Source organism: Alexandromys fortis, unplaced genomic scaffold, assembly GCF_014885135.2.
Source record: "Alexandromys fortis isolate MF-2015 unplaced genomic scaffold, M_Fortis_MF-2015_v1.1 scaffold_14, whole genome shotgun sequence".
In the NCBI taxonomy this organism is placed as follows: Eukaryota; Metazoa; Chordata; class Mammalia; order Rodentia; family Cricetidae; genus Alexandromys; species Alexandromys fortis.
The window spans coordinates 5698996-5709086 of NW_026067910.1; positions in this window are offsets into that span (position 1 = coordinate 5698996).

A 10091-nucleotide genomic window follows, 5' to 3' on the forward strand; every position below is an offset into this window, starting at 1 on the left:
TTATTGTATATTAGTAATTCTTTAGTGCCCAGGTATGGTACTTAACATGCTAAGCACTTGCACTTCATAAAATTTAAGCTGTGTTAATGCTAAGGAAAATACATCATTTCATGCTTGCTCTACCCAGTTCAGCATGGCAGAGCTGCTCACCGCCTCTGAGAGTCACACACACCTCCCACTTCCATGCACACATTAGGTCCAAGTTGCCATCAAGCAAGCTGCAGCATGCTGCTAACAAACCCCACTCAGATACTCTGTAGTTGAACTCCTGCCTGAAAGAGTCAGAGTTTGCCCTGGCAGCATGGCCCAGAAAGTAGGCATTTCAAAATGGTGTGGCTTTTTTCCTGCTATAGCTGAATCAGGAAAACCTCTCTTAAAGGAGCCTTGTTTCTAGCAAACAGAACCCAGCCAACAAATTGCTGCTGCCAAACCATGCTTAACTCTGTTCTTTTGTGTTTAGGATTTCTTTTTAAGTTTTCTCAGGTTTTACATGGATTTAGTCCATTATGTTGGTGCCAATTTGTTGGATGAGGGAGTTGCTTATTTGTCCCAGCTGCCCAAAACTGAAATAATCACACAGAAACCATATTAATTAAATCACTGCTTGGCCCATAAACTCTAACTTCTAACTAGATAACTTTTACATATTAATTTAACCCATCTCCATTAATCCGTGTCTCACCATGTAGCTTTGGCTTACTGGCTAAAGTTCTGACTTGCATCTGTCTCAGGGGAGCTTCATTGCTTCTCTCTGAGTTTAACTCTTTTCTCACAGCATGCTGCTTAGTTTTCCCTGCCTATCTCTCTTCCCCTATATAGTTTTAAAGCTGTTTCTTTATTCATTAACCAATAAAGCAACACATAAACAGAAGGACTTCCCACATCATTTTCCCTTTTCTGTTTAAATAAAAAGGAAGAACCAACAACTTTGTGCAGCCCTATCCTCACTGCCTTTGGTGGTAAAAGGAATCATGGACATCAACACAATGGCAGCCATGGCAGGGTCCTGGACCCAGACAAGGCCCCTGGAAGCAATCTAGGCCCAGAGGACACCATGGCCCTGAAAGACAACACAGGATGCTCAGATTTACATGGCCCCAACAAACCTCAACACTTCAACACTAAATGTCCTAGGTTGCAGTCCAAGCTCCTGATGTCTGTGTGGCATGAAACCCCACCGCTCACCCCCTTGCAACCAAAAACATGCGGGAGGGCCAAACTCGGGGGCTTGAGAATCGAAGAGCTAGTTTTGTCTTCACCAGGTGACTGGTCTAAACAGTAGAACTGGCCCTGGTAGTGTGAGTGTGGGTAGGCTGGACCTGTAATAGAACTAGCTCTGTTCTTTGCTGTCTGCTGCATCAAGTGAGTGAGCCAGGGCTGTGTTGGAGAGCTCTTCCAGACAGCTATGGTGAAGGAAAGCTGGCAGGCTGACCAATCCAGCTACGACCCAGATCCAGAACATGGTCTATGATTTGGCACACACCAACATCCCCCAAATCTATGTACTGTTGGAGCATGTGATGAGGACAGACCTACAGATCCAGAGCTACTGGATCTCTACAACGCAAGGGAACAATGGGATATTCAAGCGCAGACCCAGTGAGGGTTCAGTATACAGAGTATAGCAGAAGCCAGAGGCCTCGAACCAGACCAATAAGCATTGCAATGAACACTTAAAAGTTAAGATGCATGGACTAAAGGGTATACACTGTGACTTGCTATTTCACACAACAGCTTCCACACCAAGACTTTTTTTGTTTGTTTTGTTGTTTTTTTCTTTTAAATTTTATTTTATTTTGGGGATGGAGGTTGCAAGGACAGAAGGTAGAAATGAAGGGATAGGAAGATGAGTGTAATCAGGATACATGGTGTGAAATCCACAAAGAATCAATAAAAAGATAAATAAAAAACCCTACTGGTTAAATTACAAGGTATTAGGATGAAAACAGTTCTATCTGTAACATATCCTCATTAAACCCATGCCATAAATTCATTTTAATAACTAGATAAAATCTAGGTGAATTTTAAATTCTCAGTGGAAAATGACTTTAATTAATAAAGTAATTGTAGACATTTAAAAATTTACTATATTCGGATCATGAATATATATGGTAGCAGCATTAGTGACAGTCACCAGATGGGACTAACCCAAGTTGGTCATCACTGCAACCAAATACCCAAGGTGGCTAATTTATGGGCTCCAAGGATTATTTTGGTTTGTTGTTTCAACTATTTCAGTGCACTGCTGTTTTCTAATCTGTGGCAAGGAAAAAGATTCATCTTGGTTCCTGGGTTCAGAGGTTCTAGCTCATGGCTTACTGGCTTTGTTTTAGGAACCATGATGGCAAAGAGCATTATGATAGCTTGAAACTTTTGCAGAAGTGTCTCAGTCAAATATTTTGTTGCAATAAGAATAATTTGGTTCCAATAAACTTATACAATATATAGTATTTATGGAGTACCAGTAAAAGAAATTTTCTTTTTTTTATTGAAAAAATTTCCACCTCCTCCCTGCCTCCCATTTCCCTTCCCCTCNCGTATCCCCCTCCCTCCAATCCTCTCCCACTCCCTCCATTCCTCTCCCCCTCCCTCTCCAGACCAAAAAGCAGTCAGGGTTCCCTGCCCTGTGGGAAGTCCAAGGTCCTACCCCCTCCATCCAGGTCTAGGAAGGTAAGCATCCAAACAGGCTATTCTTGAACCTATGCAAAGCCATAAATGAGAAATATGAAAAAGAAATTGATTTACAGTTTATTAACCTTTCTTTTCCGATTTCATATTGTGGAATTTTGTGATATATCATCTACAGATGATATGCTCACTGTTTGTGAAAATTTATTTTAATGACAGCCATTAAAATGTAGTTTTAAAAAAGACCATTCTGACAGTTATAGGAACCTCTGCAATAAGATTTTGCAATGAGACTGAGCTCAACTCAGAATGTATTATGGCAAAGTTCAGGAAAGGGCCAGTGAAAACCCAATTAGTGAACAACTCAGAAAGTCAGGAATGTGGGAAATACCATGGAAACTGACTTAAAGGAAGCCTTGCTGAAGCCAGGTCAGGGTAACCTGCTGTCAACTGCATGAAGAGGATGGCTAAGGAGCCTAGTTAGATGTTGATGGCCATCAACCAGGAAGGGTGAAGTGTTCTTGTTAAATGGACTTGGAAAGAATCTTTGCTATAAACTGTATTTGGGATATGCAGATAAAGATCTAGAATAAGATACATAACCCTGACTAAAGTTAAGCTAAACACAACTGGGCATGGAGGCCTACACCTTTAATCCCAGCACTTGGGAGGCAGAGGCAGGCGATCTCTGTGAGTTCAAGGCCAGCCTGGTCTACAAAGCCAGTTCCATAACAGCCAGGACTGTTACACAGAGAAACACTGTTTTGAAAAACAAAAACAACAGAAAAACAAAAAGCAAGCAAAGAGTCTTTCAGACCTATCCTTTGTTTAAGTAGTGAAGAGACAGTCTCTTTAAGTTGAATATGTACAGTCTTCTACCCAATTGGATTTTGCTCACTAAAAAACAACTGAATTGGCAGTTGGCATTTGGTGGTAAACTCTGTTTACTCAGTAGGGTAGCAGTTAGTTATTTTGTGAGGAGAAATCAATGAAAATGAAAGAGCAAAAGTCAGTAGTTGGAAACTCACTTTTTTGAATACAGAGAACTGGCTGATGATTAATCTCCATATTGAACATCTTTAGAGTAATTAAATGAACCAAATCAGTAAACTCAAATTTGAATACATCAAGGGAAAGGGAGTCTGTATAGCCAGATTGTAGGGTTGGGGCAGAAGTACTAGATGGAAAATTATTGAGAATAAACAGGAAAAATTGGGGGTGATTCTGGCTTAATAGGCCTAACAGGACTTTTTTCTAAAGCAGGACAGAGTGATCAGACATCTCATGGAACACTGAGAAAGGCAAGTACTAGCGCTTGCCCATGAATATGATATGAGACAGCTTGCCAATCTATCCTGAGAAGGAAGTAACCAGATGCTGGTGGTCTCAGTAGACTCCTGTCAGCTCTCAGGATACACACACCCTTCACTCTTCAGAACACGACTAAGGCACTTTTGCCTTTTCCCCTAGCGAACGTCTCAATTCTATCTACATTTATACATATTCTTGCAGTTTAAGAGACTGAATTCTGAGTAAGGATGATATCTAAGAAAACCTTCACCTGTTGCAGGAAAGAGACCCTGGACTGCCCCCATGGATAGACAAGGTGAGCAGACATGGTAGGTCAAGACTTGTAAGGCTAAATACTAGAAACAGTCTGGCCATTGAGGCTCAGCTCAGTCAGCAATCCATGCTGGAAGACATCTCTTCTCCTTTGCTGTCTTGATGGCTGCTAAAATAAACCTCAACTGCATTCTTGCTCTACCTGTCCCCAGGGGGAATTCTATGCTGTGAGGAGCACAAGACCAAGAGTATTTTCAATTTGATGGAGATTCCATGGAATCTTACTAATTGCAGTTTAATCCTGTTAACCATGTGACAAGGCTCTTCCTCCATTGGTGTCTTCTTCAATTCCTTGATCTGGTGTCTCTACATACTCTTTTAGAGATATTTAACTTTCTTGGTTAGGTTTATTCTTGGATATTTTTAAAGATATCATAAATAGGGTTGTTTTCCTGATTAACAATGAATGTTTCATTTCCCAAAATTTCAATTTGATCTTTTTCAGTTTTTGTTTTTGTTAAATTACATGTCCCTGACCTCTATTGTCTTATTTCATCCATTCTTTTGTGCTCTTTTTAATTCATTCAGAGTTTATCCATATCCTCTGACTCCATTGAAAAGTCTTATAATCCCTTTGAATTATTTCACTGGAATTTCATCTACTCCACCCATACTGGAATCTATTGCTAAGATTTAAAGTTTTGAGGATCTATATTGATTTCATTTTTTACATTTCTTCTGTTTCTTCACAGTGAATTCTGGAATAATCTTCCACTGGATGATCTTAGCATCTTGCATTCTTTCACTTGAAATACTTTCACAAGTCAATACACTTTGCTTTCAAATATTTTCTTTAGGTAGAGAATTTTGAACATCAAGTATCTCATGTTTTTATGTATTAATAAGAGAAATTTATCTGGGAGAAAAGCACAAATTAGACTTAATGCACTTTGAAGTTACTTAAAAATTACCATGCTGTACATTTAACTCTTCAATAGTTAAGTTTTACAATAGTAAGGACTACACTATATGTTTTTTATTGTGATTGCAGGAAATTAATTCATCACACTTAAGACCTTAAAACAGCTTTCTACCTCTCACTAGTTTAATAGCTGCCTTGCCTTGGTTTAGGTCCTGAAGTTCTAGCAATTCCTCAAGTGGTCTTCCTTCTCTGAAAACAAAAAGATTTTTTCCTAATTACTTTATTTTAAGTATTTCACCTGGTTATAATCTTATTCTTTCATGTGTTTTATATTATACACATTGCGATGTGATGCTATTGTCTACTTCTGTTTTTTATTAATAACTCTCACTTTCTTGATCCCTTACTGAGATTAAATGAGCTATGAAAAGGGGGAAATTAAAGATGTTTAACCCATGGCAGAGAAATAGACTAACCTGACAGACAAAGAAGAGAAATTATTTCTAGAAGACAAATAGGATTGGGGATTTTGTGAATTGCCAAATAGTTTAAAGTACAACTCAGTGTGTATTCAGTAAAGGGAAGATAAGGTGAGAGTGCTGGTCTGATGGTACTTTCCAGTAAGAGCACTGAACAAAAACAACAAAGAGAGTGGGTCCAGAATAAACAGCCACATCCTGGGTAGCAAGGAGTCTTTTTAAAAGAAAAAAACCACGCAGGCCTCAATTTACAACTGAAAAATTATTAACAGATTTCCACTAGAATATCATATGATATTAGAGTGTATGGTACAAATAAAGATTATTATTAAATTGTTTAAGTCTAAGTAATTCTGGCAAAGTGAGAGAATTCATTTATGCTCTTTGCTATATTTATTCCTAAATGTGAGTCATCTCATTAGTCTTCACATTTTGCAAAATTATAAACAAATGGAAACATGAGGTCTATCTCTGATTTATGTTTCTGTGAGAAGTTCTAAATTTATGTTCAGTCAGATAATAGGCTCAACAATGGCGGGAAGTGGGGAATGATGGAGATATCTAATTCTCTAAGCCAGCTGTACTTGGAGGAATAACCAGGCCAAGCCAGGTTCAAAAATTTTAATCATGACATTTAATTCATTCTGTTCATACAAGGAAGTAATGACTGCTACTGTATAAGAGCTTAATATGAAGACACTGGAACCAAAGGGAAGACCTGGACATTGTAGGGGGAAAATAAGCCTTCGTACCGAGGGTCTTTGGAAAGATCCCCAGAGGATCTTGTTATTCCATTGTGAGAAACATTTTACTTTCCCACCGAAGAGTAAAAAGTCAGAGCAAAATACTATATCAAGAGTACACCAAGCTATACACTTATGGGAAGTATTACTGAAATGATTTTTCCAACAGTCTTCACATTATATGTTTTTCTCCCTTGATTTATTAAGCACCAGGACTGAAAAACATAACTTGTGAGTTAGAAACCAGGAGATCTTCCTGCAATAGGCATTCAAACTGAACATTCACACACCAACTAAATCTACTAACTTCAATTATCACAGAATGAGGATATTTACTAGAGCTGGCTTAACAATGTAACAAAAATAAAGCCCAAACCATACTCTCTGTCATCATAATTTTGGAGATTTAGAATTTTATTCAATGACACAAAAGCGAGAGCTCCTTAGAAGCAATTAGTCTGTGGTGGAGGCAGACAGTAGACACACATTGAGGAAACTGCCGCGCGAGCCTCTACGGGCAACCGTCAGATCTCAGATACCCCTGCTCTCTGCCTGGCATCCAAGTGAAGTTCATCCACTCTAGCGATGATGATGTACCAATGTAGCACTTGGATCCTCAGGAACTAAGTAAGCATTGGAGGCCATCCTGCACTGAACCAGAACACTGCAACCTTGGGAACGGCTTTGAGCTGCAAGCTCACACTGCGATCCCCAGCAAAGAAAACATGGCTCAACTGCACTGACCCGGACACTGCAACCTTTGGAAGGGATCTGAGCTGCAAGTTCACATTGCGATACCCAGGGCAGAGTAACTATTGGAAGCTCTTCAGTGCTGACTCAGAAAACTGTAACCTTCGGAATGGACTTGAACTGTTGACTAGCGCTAAGTTAAAGAGACTCCGGTATCATGAGATCTCTCTTCTTAAACAACAACCCTGCTAAGATTCCTTACAAGACCATCATCTGTGCCAGCTTGCTGCTTTTGATTGGCACCACTCTCATCGTGACGGGCTGCCTTCTGCTGACCGGCTGCATCAGCCACATGGGGACCAGCCGGGTCATTGCCATCCTGATTGTGGGCTTCTTGGTGTTTGTGCCAGGGTGTTACCAACTGATCGTCACCTGTAGATCCTGCAGACGCTGCCCGAGCTACTCTTCCAGTGACCTTCCATCTGAGGACTAGCCAACATCAGCAGGGAAGGAAGGGGCTTACAGGTGGGACTGAACAAACCTGCAAGCACTGGCGGGAGAAAAACTGCACCTGGAATTAAAGAATTCTGCAGCTTTATAAATGATAAATAAAATTATGAACCTAGTTTACAAGTTCAATCCAAAAGGCAGCTTGAACTTACAGCTAGCCAAAGGTCAAAATATGTCTATTTTAATCATCTGAATCTCCCAAAAACACCTGTTAAAATTTCTACATGGATATTTATAGTCAGAGAACAGCATGAAATCCTGAAACTGTGTGGTAATGTGGGGACACCACCATTCTATGCAGAATTAAACATGCATTTAATACTCCTGGTTGACAGTTTTACTATGTGGCAACTGGAAAAGGCTAATACCAATTTTGTTATAATAATTGATTTTTAGATTTATGATCCTTTACTTATCTCTTACTTTATAGTCTAGGTATGATTTAGTAAGACCAAATATCATTTGAGTGAAAAAATACTATTGCTTTTCTGTGCAGGGGCCCTTTTGCTTTTAGAACCAAAGTTACTTAAATTCATGATGCAAGCTTTCTTAGCCATGTAGCCTTGGAGAGATTACCTTAAAACAGTGAGAATTTGGAAGCACAGTTCCTACTGTTTGAGATCCTGGTAAGCAAAGTATTTTAGATCAGTGGCATGAGATAGGAATAATCAAAGAAAACTTAATTCTCTGGAAAAATAAGCTTCTTTTCTCCCTCTCCCCTTGCTACCTGTGACAGGTGAGAGAGCCAGCCTGGGGATCAAAAGAGTGGGAGAGCTGGCCCTGTCCCTCACTGGCTGCAGCACACAGGAGAATGGGCCCTGTACCTCACCTGGGCATCATAGTAGAGCTGACTGTGTTGACAGGGATAAAAGTGAACCAGCCCTGAGGGTGTGAGAACAGGAGAGCTCACCCCACTTCCCTTAGTTGCCATGTGGTGTCAGGGTGAGGGAAAGAAGCCCCTCCTTGCCACCTGTGGCAGGTGGGAGAGCAGGTCTGGAGGCCACGAGAGTGGGAGAGCTGGCCCTGTCCCTCCCCAACCACAGCACTCAGGAGCGCAGGCCCTGTACCTCACCTGAGCAAAATAGTAGAGCTAGCCCTGGTGGTGTGGGTGCAGGTGAGCTGGCCCTGCTCCTGTTTATCTGCTGCATTGGGTGAGGTAGCCAGGGCAGCACTGGAGCTCACCCTGGTAATGATAATGAGGGAAAGCTGGCAAACTGACAAGCCCAGCTAGCACCCAGGCCCAGAATTTGGGCTATGTCTTGGTGCACCCCAACATCTACCAAGTCTATGAACTCTTGGAGCATGTGATGAGCACCTGCAGATCCAGAGCTACTGGATCTTTATGACACAAGGCAACAATGGGATATCCAAGAGCAGACACAGTGAGGGCCCAGTATCCAGGGCAAAGCAGAAGCCAGAGGCCTCACAATAGACCAATGAGCATTGCAATAAACACTTACAAGTAAAGATGTATGGACTAAAGAGTGTACTGTGTGACTCACTGTTTCACATACAGCCTCCACACCAAGACCTTTTGTTTTTGTTTTGTGTTTTTCTTTTTGCTTTCATTTTATGTTGGGGTGGCAGTTGCAAGAGCAGAAGGGGAGATGAGTGGGATTGGGATACATGATGTGAAATCCACAAAGAATCAATTAAGTTTTTTAATAGGCTTCTTTAGAAGAACATAGATCAATTTAACTATAAATTACCAACAAGTTGCTGCCATTCACTTCAGTCTAATAGAGGAGCATCATCCCTGAGGAGAAAGGGACTATCCATATAAAGCTGAAGTCTCAGTAAGAAGCACCACACTGGAGTGATGCTTATTTGTATCAGCCTCTCTTTTGAGGCTGTTGTACAAATAGGGCAGATCCAAGATTAATGGGGCCTTCATCCTGTTTATTTTGGAAGAGTCTTCTACTAAGAAAATAAAACTTCCCACAGGGCAGGGAACCCTGATTGCTCTTTGGGCTGATGAGGGAGGGGCACTTGATTGGGTGAGGGGGAAGAAAAGGAGAGGCGGCGGTGGGGAAGAGACAGAAATCTTTAATAAATAAATAATAAAAAATTAAAAAAAGAAAATAAAAATTATAAATATAAAATTTATGAGAAAGTCTAGCAATGGTTGGGCTTGAACCTAAAATTCATTAATCTCAGACTAAATCTGACTTTGGTACAGAGGATAAACAATCAACAGGAGGAGACTGTGTGAACTTGTCTGTCATTGAGCTGTGTGGCACCAGATAAAAAGGGACAGTTAGTGAAATCAAAGTAGGATCCTCCCACCTTCCTAACTGGCTCAGAATAAGCCAAATGGATCACTGACCAAGCTAAGGGAGGTCCAGGGTCCTAAAAGAATTCGTCAACAATCCAGAAAGAAATAACAGCAGATGTCCTGTATTCAATGGGTTCATCCAAGCATGCGGATCCCTCCTGGGTGATTCCTCCAGGGAAGAGAAGATCAATCTTGACATCTCACACTGTGGGGCCATAATCATTGATGCAAAAACCACATCTATCATCTTAAAGGTAAAAGAGATAGTTTATTCTGGAGTC